The 16,182-nt window shown below is 39.7% G+C and overlaps 1 pseudogene; it reads right to left on the bottom strand.

Annotated features, from left to right (window-relative positions):
• Nucleotides 1-13,797: 13,797 nt before the first annotated feature.
• On the bottom strand, nucleotides 13,798-15,227 carry LOC121995317 (annotated as a pseudogene).
• Between the last annotated feature and the right edge of the window lie 955 nt (nucleotides 15,228-16,182).

Below are 16,182 nucleotides of genomic sequence, written 5' to 3'. Positions count from 1 at the left end.
ATAGCTCATTAATTTTTGAATTTATGAGTTTTCTTTCTTTGAATGTATGAAATTTCTTTGAATTTCTACTCTCCCCCTTTGCCATACATCAAAATATAAGGAGAGTAAAAAAGAAAAACCATAGTACTTAGGTATATTTGAAAAGATTTTGAAAAAATGTTTAGTCATACCTTGAAAAATACTTAGTTTTTTAGAAGAAATGTTCTTGTAAGACTTTTAGCTAAGTCATAAATTATTTCAACCTTGAGAAATGACTTAGCTAATTTTGTGATATCAAAATATTTAGTTAAATTTGAAAAAAGCTTTTTGCTTTTGAAAAATACTTAGTTAAATTTAGAAGTACTTAAACACAATCACTTAGAAGAAATTTTCTTTGTAAAACATTTAGCTAAGTAAATGTTAAGGATTCAGAGAGGATCTTTTAAGATAGCTTTAAAGGATTAAGTTTGAAGAGTAACTTTAACTAAGGAAGGTTATTTTGACAAGTAACTTAGTAAAATTTGAAAAAGTACTTAGGTAACTTTTTGGAAAGCCTTTTTGAGAAAAGTTAGTTAGATTCGAAAGACTTTATATTTGAAATAGAATTTTTCTCAAAATTGGCTAAGTTTGAAGGCATTTGCAAAAAAAAAAAAAATTGAAAACGGCTATAGAAGTCACTTAGCTAAAATTTTAATAAGCCTTTTGAAAAATATCTTTTAAAATGTTATTAGAAAATATAGCTAAAGTTGAAAAGTACTTAGCTTGATTTTGAACTGAAAAATATTAAATTTTAAAAGGTTCTTAAGAAAAGATAAGTTTTGAAAGATATTTAGTTTGAAAGACTTAGTTAAATTTTAGCTGCAAAAGGGAGGAGCTTAACTCGTAAAAATTTTAATTAAGGTCGTTTATTCAAATTCAAGTAGTCCTAAAGTCCAAGCATGAGTAATTTTGAAAATTAAAATTAATCATTTAATCCCCTTGGTCGAATGTCTAACCACTAGCTATTAACTGCTTACCTAGAGGGTAACAACTTTCACTTGGTTAGTCAAGTTAAGTTGAAAATCCAGTTAGATTTGACTAAGTCAGGATCACTTAACTTGATTACTGTATTTTTGGTATTTAACGCCCAGACTTACTGCGATGCACAAAAATAAACATACTGAAGTCTAGGTTGTACCCTATGCATCTCACGTCGTTCTAAGTTTTTCAAACACAAACAAGTTATGCCTAGTGTGCTTGTAAGATGCTCTGGCTGAAACTAGGAGAACATGATTTCTAGGGTAAATGCCTAGGCTAAGTCCATAATTTTGAAAGTCTAATAAAATTGGGATTTTGAAATCAATATTTTTCTTAGAATTTTGAAAAATAAAAAAAAGCTAGATAAGTTCTATTCTACTAAGAACATTCCTATTTGTCTTCTAAGTGCACTGAACTCAAGTTCAGGTAAGGGTTTTGTGAATATGTCGGCTAGATTTGATTTGGACTCAACATAGCTAAGTACAATATCAACCCTAGCTACGTGATCCATTACAAAATGATGTTTCACATCTATGTGTTTAGTCCTTGAATAGTGAATTAAATTTTTGGTTAAATTGATTGAACTTATGTTGTCAATTGAGATATTAGTATTTTGATATTCTCATTGGTAGTCTTTTAGGGTATGCATCAACCATAATAATTGAGATGCACATTCTCCTAGAGCTATGTATTCAGCTTCAGTGGTAGATAGGGCAACACAATGCTGCTTTCTACTTGACCAACTTACTAGGCACTGACCTAGAATTGGCAGTTAACACTTGTGCTTTTTCTGTCTAGTTTGCACCCTGCATAGTCTGAATCAGAATAGCCATATAGGTCAAAGGTGCAAGTTCTAGGGTACCAGAATCCTACATTTAGGGTGCCCTTAATGTATCTAAGTATTATTTTAACATATGTTAGGTGTGATTCTTTTGCACAAGATTAGTATCTTACGCACATACTTACTGCAAATAATATATCGGGTCAACTTGCAATTAAGTAGAGTAAGCTACCTATTAGAGTAAGTCGACTTGCACACGATTTTTAAATAAGTTTTTTTTTAAAAAAAAATAAATATGTTTTTAAAAGATTTTTAAATAAGTTTTTTAAAAAGATTTTTAAATAAGTTTTTAAAAGATTTTTAAATAAGTTTTTAAAAGATTTTAAATAAGTTTTTTTTAAAAAAAAATTAAATAAGTTTTTAAAAAGATTTTTAAATAAGTTTAAAAGATTTTTAAATAAGTTTTAAAAAAGATTTTTAAATAAATTTTTAAAAAGATTTTTAAACAAGTTTTTAAAAATATTTTTAAATAAGTTTTTTTAATAAGTTTTTAAAAGATTTTTAAATAAGTTTTAAAAAAAGATTTTTAAATAAGTTTTTTAAAAATATTTTTAAATAAGTTTTAAAAAATATTTTTAAATAAGTTTTTAAAAGATTTTTAAATAAGTTTTTAAAAATATCTTAGTTATCAATTTATTTTGAATTAATCCTTAGTCATCTCACCCGATCTAAATTTCAAATCAAGGAATCCTATAATTTTGTGAGATGAATTAGGTTCATTTTTAGGGTTTGGCATTTAACTTTGTGTTAGATTCAGGTTTAGCTTTGGGCTCAACAAATAGACATTTTTCGGATAAACTTCTGGGCTATGGTGAGTCAATTGGACTTCATTAAAGTAACCATGCCTTCGAGGTTTTCCAAAAAGTCCTATCCACTGAACTTAATATAAAACCTTGGTCTAATTGGTTATGATCCATAAAGGGCAGCTTCGGTTAGTTCCACTTAGCCAAATGCACCAGGTCGAAGTCATATCTTCCTAGACATGCATAGACTAAGCTTCCCTAATGTACTATTATCCAAAATTTCACCAGTACCATAGGTCAAGTTAAACTTGTTCCCTTTCTAATTAGTTCTAATTATCCTGCTGGGTAGCTTGGTTTGGATTACCCTACCGGGTAGGTTAGTTTTGGAGGTGCCAGCTATTCTGGAGCCTCCACCTATATTATTGATAATTTTATATTTTTATTTAATTTATAGATTAGATTTAAGTTTCTACTTTTAATTTAATTATATTTTAATTTTGTTCTTTTAATGATTTATCTGTTTATTAATACAGTTTTTCTTTTGGCTCCCCCTGGATCATAGCCTCGATATGGTCTATCAAGGTAATGTACTTGATCCTTGGGAACTCAATATTGCCCAAGTCCAACTTGATTAACTAAGTTGGACTTGGGTACCCATGCTTCGACTGTCTTACTATTTGGTCTGTTGACTAAGGTTAGATAGGATCGATATTTCCTTTTGGTCTTAAAACCTAATTCAGATTTGTTGTAAACAGCTCTTTGTGTCCCAAGAATTAGGTCAAGATTCTTGGAGCCCAAAGAAAATCGTTCCAATGTCTTTTTCAAATCCTTGACCTGAGTTTTCAGACTAGAATTTTCTTCCTCAAGCTTTTGGACTTGAGTTGAATTTCCAATCAGAACTGGGTCAGGCAAGGGTTTGGAGTTAGTCACTTCTTTAAGGGCTGCTACCTCCTTTAGAATTGACTTGACCCGAATATTGGATTTTGCTAATTTGCATAATAAATAATTAACCAAATTGTTTAGACGCGGAGTACTTACAGTGGGGTCAGGCCCTTCGGAAATGGATACGGATCCGTGGCTTCTTTCCGATTCAGCTTCTGATTCGCTCTCGCTCTCGGACACATTGATCTAGTCCTGGGCCATCAGTGCAAGGAGACTCGTCTAATCGAGTTCGTCGTCATCGTCTTCTGAGGAAGATTCTTCGAATGTTGCCTTCAAGACCTTTTTCTTTCTTTGTTTCTTTACCTCCTTTTGGTTGGGACAGTTGGCCTTGATGTGTCCCTTCTGGTTGCAGCCATAACACGTCACTTTAAATTTTACCTTCAAGCTTGATTGGGCTTCCTTGGACTGAACTACCTTCTTGAGGTCCTTCTTTTTGAACCCCTTCTTCTTCTTGTAGAGCTTCTTTACAAGGTTGACGAGTTCAACCGTTAGCTCATCGTCTTCATCGTCTAAGTCAGGTTCTTCATCAGATTCTGGTTCGGTTCTATGCCTTGGTTTTGGTTCGCGTATTCTGCTTGTACCTGCAACCAAAGCAATGCCCTTCTCGGTTGGCTATGCATTAGTCTGCTCATGTAATTCAAATTCAGAGAATAACTCATCTAATTTTATAGAAGATAAATCCTTGGAGACTTTGTAGGCATCTAACATTGATGCCCACAATGTACTCCTCGGAAACGCGTTGAGAGCGTACCTTGTTATATCTATGTTCTCGACTTTTTGCCCGATCGCGTGGAGGAAGTTGAGAATATCTTGAATACGTGCGTGGAGTTGACTTGCTATCTCTCCTTTTTGCATTTTGAGATTATATAATTTCTTAAACAATAAATCTCTCTTGCTTATCTTGGTGTCGGAGGTGCCCTCGTGCAGTTCGATCAGCTTCTCCCATAGCTCTTTTGCGGTTGAAAATGGACGAACTCTGTTGAGCTCCTCCTTGGTCAGTCCACACTGGAGGGTGCAGGACGCTCTGACATTGGCTTCCACCTTCTTGATTAGAGTTGGTTCCCAGTTCTCGCAGGGTGTAGGCTTGCCGTCTTCGTCGGTTAGCAGTTGGAATCCAGTCTTGACGATCATCCATGTCTCGAACTGGATCTTTAGGAAATTTTCCATTCATCCCTTCCAGTACCCAAAATCTTCTCCGGTGAAGAGCGGGGGACGAACGATGCTGTATCCTTCTTGCTGGGCCATTTAGTTAATATGCAAGTACAGAATAGAACGAGATGTCCCAAGACTAGGTCTTGGATTAGTAGTGCGGGAATAAAGTTAAAATAACGAGCTCTAGTGGTGTTGAACCAATTTCGAGCAAAAACTGATTCGTAAAAAGAATTAGAATGTAGCTATTAAGCTAATTCTAATTGACTCCGTAAAACTGAAAATAACCACAAAAAAAAATGCTTGATTGATAGTTGCATCAAATCGAAGAGACTCTGCTCTGATACCAATTGTTGGATCGAGAAGCGCTAGAGGGAGGGGGGGTGAATAGCGCTCATGGCTATTTCGTTCGATTTAAAACGTATCAAGTAGATAAACGCAGTGGAAAGGAAAAGAACAAATGCTAAAACAAGGTGGTTATTTGGTTTGGAGCCTGTGGCGATTCCTACTCCAAGGCCCGCGATCGTTGATCGCTTCCGATGGGCAATAACTATAAGCTCGAAAAATATTATTACAAACTAAGTACAATGTAAAAGCAGTAAAGAAACTTTATACCGACAACAGAATACTGAAAACTAAAGCTCCGAGTTGTCGGAATGTTGTTGTAGCACTTCAGAATCATCTTGTTAGCAGCTTGTAGCAGATGAATAGCTTAGAATGTGATATGCCTAGCTGCTGGTCGAGACCCTCTTATATAGGGTGTTCAAGGCGCCTCCATTAAGCTCCAGGGCGCCTCCAACTCGAAATCATATCCCGAAATCAACTCTGCGATAAGTCTCTGCTCGCTGCTCGTTATCCACCTGAAGGCGCCTCCAATGCCACTCCAAGGCGCCTCCAAGCAACGGTTCAAGGCACCTCCAAGTCCCATGGAGACGCTTCTAGCTCCTTCCCGCAGACGACTTCCACCTTGTACCTGAGGTGCCTCCAGGCTCCATAAAGGCGCCTCGGGTATTGTTCATCCGAGGCTTAAGGTTGCTTCTTAGTTCCTGTAAAATGTGTTAGTCCCAAACACATACCTTGCAAAATAAAGTTAGCACATAATAGTTATAAATAAGATATTGACAGTCTCCGGACTGTCCGAGTCTGACTTCGGATTTCCTACTGGAGATCCTAGGTCGATCCGACGCCTACTGTTCCCTCTGCAGGGACGCGTCCTCACCTACTCCACTCAGGAGATTTACTTGATGCCAGCACGATCCTCCAGATCGACTAGACTTTTGCTTGACCCTCGATGCTTTCGGACTTTCTGCTGGACGTTCGGTCCTCAACCCGTCCAGTCTTCCACCTAATTCGCGACACCAGGACTTTCTACCTAGGTTTACCATCCCCTAGGACTTTTGCCTGAAGCCCTCGACCCGCCAAGACTTTCCGCATAAGGTTACCACCCCCTATGACCTAAGGTTACCACCCCCTAGGGTTTTCAACCTGCCTAACCACAGCTAGGACTTTCCTGAAACCTCATTCAAGCTTGTTAGAAAACAAGTAATCTTAACTTTGAATCTCTTTGTCATTATCAAAACTTGAGTTCGATCGTCGGGTGCTTTTCGCACCAACACTCATGATTTTATTTTTAGGCTTTATCTAAAAAGGCTTATACCCAATAATTTTCTCCTCAAACTCATGATCTTTTTCATATCTTTCCAATATAGGATTTAGATTATATACCCAATAATTCTCTCCTCAAACGAATGACTACCATTACTTTCATAGTCTGGGCCTTCAACCATCCAGTCACTCTTAACCTGTTCTGGACCCCCCCCCCCCCCCAGCAAGTATTCAGTCACTCTTAACCTGCTCCAGACCTCTTTGCAAGCATCCGGTCATCCTGACTTGCTTTAGGTCTTCCCGTTAGTATCCGGTTACTCTTGATCTGCTCCGAATCTTCCCATAAGTATCCAGTCATCCTGATCTGCTCCGGACCTCCTCTCAACTTTGTTCAAAGTCACCTCACATAGGATTTGGTTTGAGTCATGACTCTGATACCATTTGTTAGGTCCAAAAGGAATTCATATCTCTACAATTACATGATATTATCCACTTTGGGTCTATGCCCTCGTGATTTTATTTTTGGAGTCTACTCAAAAAGTCTCATATCAATGGAGATATTTGTTTATCCTTTTTTATATGCATAATCTTTTCCATATCTTTTCTACATAGGACTTTAATTGTATCTTTAACCCATTTTGCTTGGTAAAACTCTATTTGGATGCTCCGAGGTAGTATATTCCAATGCAAGGGGGAATAGATCGATTTTCTAAAGTACTTAGCTTCGTAGCACTGTAGTTTACTATAGCTTTCATCGCTCGAGAGGGTAGATGGGGTTCCATGTACTATAATTATGCAGTACGATAGCAATGATTTTACTATAGCGTAGAGAATGTGATTGCACGAAATAACAATCTTGCTTGTGGAGGTATTGTAGCACTTGAGAATTTTGATTATTCGGGAGATTAGAATAGTTTTCTAACTACTGTAGCAGTGTTGTTATTATAATATTACTCTAGTATCTAATATAATTGCTAAGAAAAGAAGTTGATTTCCTTAGCCCTGTAGCTAATGTAGCAATGAAGTACTGTAACAATTGAGAATATAATGCTCGGAAGAATAAGTTGATTTCAGTAGTACTGTAGTTAAGGTAGCAACATGACACTATAATAGCATTGTAGTTACCATAGCAATAGGACACTATAATAGCATGTACGCATTCGAAAATATGATTACTCGAAGGAATATATAACATATTTATAATCTTCAAACATTAAATAAACTCTTCTGTCAAGAATATTTTTATTAACATTTAACCTAACTCTAAATAAAAAAAGAACAATATTATTTAATAATTATATTCCAGAAGGCATGGAACGTGCTTTGCAAATAATTGGAAGCCTTCAAAGTTGACTAGTAGATACCAAATGACGCTAAATGGATTGGTTAATTTAAGCCCGACAGCAATTAAAAATTGATAATTTGACGATTCACAATTATCGATGATTACAATTCACGCGCGATAGGGCGCTACTACAATTTTTTAAGTAGTCATTATTCCATTCCTAATTATGGTACACTATAGTCTATTTTTTTATAATAGAATGATAAATATGGGATGTTTAATTAATGTATCAGTATTTTCAAATTTATTCCGATAAATTAATCACTTCTGAAAAAATAGTAATTATTATTTAATTCATGATTTACTTTATGATTATTATTTATATTTTATTTTTTAAAAATAAAAATAAAAATCAGTAAATACACAAAAAAAAATAAAAGTAAAAGGGCATTAAAACAAAAAATATTACCTCCCAAATTATATATATGTTTTGATTAATTTTATATGTTCTAGTCTTCACTAGGAGATCAAGCTTTGTTTTTTTTTAAATTTTTTACTTTTTAATATTTTAAATTAAAAAAATTAATATTTTCTTATATAAATTTCTAATACATTAATATATCCTCTCAACATATTACAATACTCAATAAAATACTTAAATTAATTTTATTTTAATTTTTTTAAAAAACCAAACACTATAATCTAATTGGGAAACCTGAACCCCATAGGTAAAATCTAAAAAATAAAATAGATTTGATACTATAACCCAAAGCCTGAACTCTAGAGGTAAAATCTAAAAAAAAAATGACTTTGATACTATAACCCAAAGCCTGGACCCTAAATATATTTGATACTATAACCCAAAGCCTAAACCCTAAAGGTAAAATCTAAAAAAAAATGACTTTGATACTATAACCCAAAGCCTGAACCCTAAATAGATTTGATATTATAACCCAAAGCCTTAACTCTAGAGGTAAAATCTAAAAAAAAAAATAGCTTTGATACTATAATCGAAAGTCTGAACCCTAAAAATAAAATTTTAAAAAAATATTTTAATTATTTTTTTAATTCAAAAATTAAAAACAAATAATTAAAAAAAAACAAAAACAAATAAAAAAAACTAAAACCAGTTGAATCCTGCGCGCGCACAGTCGCGCACTATGCGGGCGCGCAGGATATCAACATTATATATATATATATATATATATATATATATATATATATATATATATATATATATATATATATATATATATATATATATATATGTGTGTGTAATTTTATTATTATATAAATTGTATAATCCTGTCCGAAAGTCGTTGAGATGAATATTGGGGATATGGCGCTCCTGCTGACTTCCTGTGGACTTTACTCTGGTCTTGCAACACAAGCACCGTCAATGGCGAGCCAGGGAAAGGGTCCCAGCGATGACCCTCTGACACTCAAGTCAGTCTCTGACGAAGAAGAAGCAGTAAACGGAGCAACAACAATTGTAGCGCAACAATAAAATATCTCATACCTCCGCTGAAGCTTGGATCCCCCCCCCCCCTTTTTATATAGAGCTCCGGAAGCACGCATGCATGCTTCCCAAGGTGAGCAAGTCTCTCAAAGCTTTACCTGAAAAAACTTATTAGTAAAGTGTCCCTGATACAGTACCTTAACAGGCCGAGCATATCTCTGAAGTGACAGTGGAAGCTTCCGCCGTACGATCCTCTGTCTGACCATGCCGCCTGTCAATGACATTAGCTCCTAAAAGGATATCAAAAGATAGTCCGCTGTGTCTGTTACTTGGCCGAGCGGAATAATCGTTTGGCCAGAATTCTGCTGTCCACATGTTGTCTACTGTTGCGCCGAGCGAGATAGCCGCTCAGTTGGAAGTCCACTGTCCAAGTGTTGTATGTTGCCGGGTCGAGCGAGGTCACCGCTCGGCTAGAAGTCTACTGTCGTGATATGTTGCTGGGCCGAGCAGGATGACCGCTCAGCCGAAAGTCCACTGTCTGCATGCTCGGCTAATGTTGAGTCTACTGCTCGGTCGAGCGGAGGAGCCGCTCGGCTCGACTTCTGCTCATCGTTCTCCCTTGAGCATTGGTTGTTTGAATGCTCCCCGTGTCGAGGGCGATGGTGGATCGGATCCTTCTCCCCGATCGGGGCATGATTCACTCGACCGGCCGATGCCCTATACGCGTTGACCACCTTGACTTTGACCTTCTTTAACTTCCACCATGACAGTAGGGTAGGACCCCCTCATCATTACCACATCATTATATATTGTTAGGCCTGATATGAAGAGATATCAAGCCCACGTTGGGCCTGATATCTCTTCGCATTAGGCCCAATAATAAAAAAAAAAAAGAGAAATTTAGATTTTTCAAAACCTCTGGTCCACCTCTAGGAATGTTTAAAATAACAATGGAGAGCATATTTAGACTCCTTGCAATTTTGGAAATCCACAAGACCTGAAATGACTGCAATCTAAGGTCTCTAGGTCGATTAGTGGATTTCGGTCAAACCCAATGATGGACCTAAAGAGCTCTGATTACACCCATTTCGGTTCCTGTGGATTTCTAAAATTGCAAGGAGTCTAAATATGCTCTCCATTGTTATTTTCGACATTCCTAGTGGTGGACCAAAGATTTTGAAAAACCTAAATCTCTCTTTCTTTTTTTTTTTCTTTTTTTTTCTGTTGTTAGGCCTGATATCTCTCCATATCAAGCCCAACGTGAGTATGATATCTTATAATAGGTTTGAGAAAAAAATTTAAAAAAAAGAGAGAAGATAAAAAAAGGACATGAAAGAGAAGATACGTTGCATGTATAGTAGGAAAGAGAAGAGAGAAAAATGACAAAGAAAAGAAAAAGGAAATCAGTTAAATTTGTCAGGAGGGTAGAATAGGAAGGCCACTATAATAAGGTGCGCCCTTTGGTAAATACTAAAGTATTATGCACCTTTTGGTAAATTCAAAAACTTAAGTATGTCTTTTGGTAAATTACCGTTTTATTATTGATCCTCTCCGAAAGTCGATGAGATGGGTTCTGGGGATGTGGCGCTCCTGCTGACCTCCTGTGGACTTCGGTCCGGTCCTACAACGCAAGCAGCGTCAGTGCCGACTCAAGAAAGGGGTCTCTGGCGATGGCCCTCCGACGCTTAAGTCAGTCTCCGGCGATGCAAGAAGAAGAAGAAGCAACGAGAACTATAGCGCAACAGTAAATATCGCATGTAATGCATACCTCCGCAGATGCTTGGACCCCCTTTATATAGAGCTCCGGAAGCGCACATGCATGCTTCCCAAGGTGAGCACGCATCTCAAAGCTTTCCTTGAAAAGATATGTCAGTAAAGTGTCTCTGACATAGTACCTTAATGGGCCGAGTATATCTCTGAAGTGACAGTGGAAGCTTCCGTCGTACGATCTTCTGTCTGACCATGCCGCCTGTCAGCAGCACTAACTCCCAAAAGGATGTCAAAAGATAGCTTGCTATGTCTGTTGCTTGGCCGAGCGGAATAACTGCTCAGCCGGAATTTTGCTATCCATGTGTTGTCTACTGTTGCGCCGAGCGAGATAGCCGCTCGGTAGAAAGTCCACTGTCCAAGGGTCGTCCGTTGCCGGGCCGAGCGGGGTAGCGGTTCGACAGGAAACCGACTGTCCACATGCTCTATTGCTGGGTCGAGCGGGATAGCCGCTCGGTGAGAAGTTCATTGTCCGCGTACTCGGCTGATGTCGAGTCTGTTGCTGGGCCGAACGGGGTAGCCGCTTGGCCAAAGTCTAGCTCTGTCGGTGTCAGGTCTTGCTGTCTAGCCGAGCAGGGTAGCCGCTCGGCTCGACTTCTCGGTCAGGGCATGCTTCGCCCGACCGGCCGATGCCCTATAAGCGTTGACCTCCTTGACTTTGACCTCCTTTGATCTCCACCGTGGCAACGGGGTGGGGTCCCTCATCATCACCGCATCACAAGATTCTCCCTCAAGTTTAGTCGAATGAGGGTGTAAGTCTGACTGACTAACAATTGTGTGAGCGGATTCCCTCCCGATCGACCTTCATCACTGTGTGGTCTCCGATCGGGATAAGACCGATCCTCACCGATCAACCTGTTGCAGTTTGTCGTTCGGCTATAGGTGAGCTCCCTTAAGCCGATCGACATGACAGGCCTTTCCACTTGATCTTATTTTCTGAGACTTCGCTAGGAGAGGGCAATTCGACTAACGTCACACAGATTTCTTGGAAATCATGCAAATCCCTACGCATTAAGGCTGAACGTGCTTCCATGTCGTCATTAAATGCCTACTCGTGGTGGTGCACCACGTGTCACGCCCGCTGTCGCTGCACGCTTGACGTGACAGGCATGATGTGACATTTGGCGATTTGAATTCAACGGTGAGATCTAGGCCTGGGTTTCCATGACCTATATCGGACGACTCCAGTCAGCTGAGCCCAAGCCTTATAAACTCACTGCGTCGCTTCCTTCGCACTCTTTGCGTTCGAGTTCTCCGACAGCCATCTTTTTGTGCTCCTGTGCGATCCACTCTCCGGCGATCCTCCGCGCCTCTTCTCCAGCAACTTCTGCCATCCTGGTGACCTTTCTCCCGTAAGCCTTCTCCCCCTCGTGTCTGCCTTCGATCCTTTTTGACATTTCTTTTTGTTCCGGCGACATTCCAACGACCTTTTTCTTCCTTCGATCGTATTTCTTCCCCTTTTCGTTTATTTTTGCGAAGGCAAGATCTTCTCGGTCGCTTGCTCCTGTCCCTGGACTCTGGTACACATCCATGGAGTCTAGGTGTGATGGGGGCGACGTTGAGAGCCTGCGCGATGCTTTTGAAATTCCTTCCAATCATTAGATCATTCTACCTTCTTCGTCTGATCGGCCCAACTCCCCACCGACCGGCTACCTTTGTTTTTTCCGAGATCAATTTATCGTTGGTCTATGGTTTCCCCTTCTTCCTTTTATTCCAGCAATTTGTAAATATTTTCGCATTTCCCTTCCTTAACTTGTGCCGAACTCCTTTTGATTGTTGTGCGGAGTCACCATCCTATTCCGTCTGCACGACATTCCTCTTACTCCCCAGATCTTTCATTATTTTTATTACCCTAAATTGTCCGATCCAGGAACCTTCCTCTTCCAGTCGTGAGTCAGTTTGGTATTCTTCGACAAGATGCCGACCTCCAACAAGTACTGGAAAGAGTATTTTTTTTCTTTATCCATCTTCTCGAGCGGTCGGACTTCCTGACCAGCTGGCAGCTCGAAGTGGCGCCTCAGCCTCCTCTATAAAGCTACAAGAGCCGATCAGACTACCTAAACACAGCATCCATGCTAGCCGGTTAGAAATATAATATCCATAAGTTGCAATTGGAGGGTGTTCTGTATATCTTCAGCCTGAGTCTGATCCACACTCGACTGCCGACCAGCCTAGGTATGAAGTTTATTTAATTCCTCCTTTTATTCTAACTGATTTTTCCTTCTCTTTTGCAGCCAAAGTCATGATGCGAGCACGTATGGCCAGCAAGGCGAAGCTCAAGGACACCGTGATCAATGCGGCAACTGTTGAAGAACTAGCGAGCCACGTCTTGCAGCCGGTCGACCCACATGAAGAGCCCCAGGATGAGAATGACGTGACTCCCATCTTGGTGAGCGGAGGCGAGGCCAGCCGTGCGCCGAGAGGTGAAGTAGCGTCGAGATCTCAGCCTCCGTCCGAGCGACGCCCGATCATCCCGATTGAGGAGCCATCGGGTTTGGCCTCCTCCGACGTGCCACTGAACAGGTGCAAGAGGCGCCGAGCTACCGCAAGGGACATTCGCCGCACTGCCAGTGGCTTTTATGCCACCGCCTTCGAAGCCATCTAAGGTAAAAAAAAGTCCGGCATCCATCCGGCATATGCCTCCCGACTATCCGGCCGGGCGACTTCGGCGCAGTTGGCCCTGAGTGGCGAATGCCATATTACGACGATCCTCCACCTTTCCACCGAAGAGTACAGCGAGCTGAGCACTGGATCTCGAGGCCACGAGCACCAGATTATCATACAGGGGTCGCTCGCCAAAATCTGGGAGGACGCCCGAGCCCACGTAGCGATGATGCCTCCGGGCGCTCTCGCGAACAACCACACCCAGATGTCCACTGGGGTAAGCTTCATCTACATCTGCATACTTCATTCCCGATAGGAACTTATGTTTGTTTGTTGTCCATAGTACTGGGTGGAGAGCCTGGCCATATGCCACAGGCTCGCATTTTTGGAAGAGCAGGTGAAGCAACTAAAGGCGTCGAGCGGCCAACCCTCCACCACTCAGGAACAAACAGCCACCGAGGTGGCCAAACTTCAAGCCGCTATGGAGAAGAGCGACAAATTGCTTGAGGCCGAACGGGCCAAGAGCGTCGGGCAGGCTACCATACTGGAGCGGCTCAATAAACAAGTTACCATCTTCGATAATAAGATCGAGTCGGTGAACACGCGGAAGAATCAGGCCATCATCGACCTCGACGAGAAGAATAAAGAGGCTTGAGCTCTCATCCAGAAATTGAAGGAGGCCGAAGACTTCTTGGTGGTCGAGCGAAGCAGCCGATCTGCTGAAGAAGCTGCTCTTCAGGGCTAACTCATCGATAAAGGCAAGGAGCTGGCCACTGCTAAGGACGAACTGGAGGGCTCCCGAGCGGCTCTGAAGATTTATCTGAAAATTATCAAAATACACGATCGGCAACCAGAAACATGAAATATTTTGGTTCATGGCGAGTAAATACATTCCCACTGATGGTCCCAACAAAACCTTGATCACAAGGTGGCGGGGGTCAGAGAGCCCATGTATCTGTAATACTTTCTGCTTCCTGATTTCTATCTGCTATTTCTTCGATATCTTTCATTAATTAGCAGTAAGAAAAATGAAAAAAAATGGGTGACTAGTCTGTTTATAAATATGTTCCTGGTGCTTAACAAGCTCCAAAGCCCAAACCTCCGAGAGGAAAGTGTCTGGTCGTCCAACTGTGTACATGATGCCAACTACAACTACACGTTGGTCTGCTGATACATGCACCATATGCAGTTCGATTGCAAATCTGCATGAAGTTGAATAGACTCGAGCTCAAACATCAGAAAAGCAATGACTTGATCCCATGAAGAAAAGGTCCATATAGAGTGAAAAGGAGGAGCTCTTCCCGTTAATACTATGCTCGGATGGTGAGTGCCAATGGCACTGTCGAAGCTCATAATCGGTGCCGTTGATGTGAATCGTTCCTGCTCCTTCCATTCTAACTGCATGCATTGATCGATCGAGCAGAATAGATGCTCTTGCTTAGTTTACAAAATGAATTTAAAAAGAAAACAATTTTAATTGATGAATATCATGAATTGGAGTTTTGGCGTGAATTATGAAAATAGTCTCTTATAAAAAAAAAAGATAAGATTATGTATAATGAGTCTTTTCCCAAAATCCCGTATAACGGAAACTTTGTGCTCCGAATTACTTTTTTTTAATACCATGAATTACCATGATGTCTTGGCCACAATTCCTCAGCGTTGCATTGGACTCTCTGTAACTCTGAATTCTGCCTAGTCCAGGGACGACATGGACCTCTCGTGCAAGAGGTCGATAGGGGACTGCATGTCTCCATTGTCGCACATAGCTCATTCCTGGTGTATCTCTCCCCAGTGGTCAGGACCATTTGGGCTCCGTGCTGAACTCTCTCTCATCCTTTACACCCAAAACACAATTATATCCCAAAACATGTAGATTCTCCTGGAGAAGATCTATAATTAAGAGGCATTAATTTCAAATTTTAATTAATTTTATCTCTGTTCCACTTGATACCAAGGTTACCAATCAAATACAATATATTTGATGCACATCCTTTAATAAGCCTATCAAACATCATCATTCTTTCCAATGTGGGACTAAACATATATCACTACATTCAACATTAGCAAGAGTAGATTGTGGAGGTTTTAAAGCGAGGTCGTGGAAAGGAAGATACTGAAGAATGGAATGGGGGATGCGTTCCAAAATGAAATCAGAAAGGTAGCTCAATTATCTGACGATGTGAACATGCCAACCTTTGTCTTTGGCTTACAAAACAGCATTGACATTTTATGAAGAAGCACATTATAATCTTTTTTACTGAACATGTGCATTGCTGCTAGGTCAATAATTAATTCACCCTCACCAAATCTACTTCTTTTCTCCTTTCAGTTTGTAGAAATGTATAGGCTAAATCCATCATTTCAGTAGTTGGAGCTTAGTAAAGAAATTATAGTTGGTTCCTTAACCTTTTTCTGGTCAAAGGGTCAATAACAAAAGTCAACTATGCTTTCTTTTCAACAAAATTCAAAGACCGACGACTGAAATTAGAATGAACAGCTGACGTTTACTTTTAGTATCGTTCAAACTGTTGCTGTATAATATCAGATCGATGAAATGATAGTTAGGCATTGAAAAGTTGAAAACCATGTTTTCCAATACGATCACATGTTTTCCAATACGATCAGTGAGATATAATCGAAAATATATAGGAAGGAATCCTCTTTTTTCGATAGAACACGGCAGCAATGATAAGGCATATTTTGTAGGTGGAGAAGTAAAAAGAAACTGCGACCATTAATTCTTCTGAAACTCGTGAGATCTTAAATCCAAGCCATGGCGACTGTCGAA

Source organism: Zingiber officinale, chromosome 6A (assembly GCF_018446385.1).
Source record: "Zingiber officinale cultivar Zhangliang chromosome 6A, Zo_v1.1, whole genome shotgun sequence".
NCBI classification, from domain to species: Eukaryota; Viridiplantae; Streptophyta; class Magnoliopsida; order Zingiberales; family Zingiberaceae; genus Zingiber; species Zingiber officinale.
Note: the sequence above shows the minus strand (reverse complement) of the source record. Positions and strands in the feature narration are given on the sequence as shown.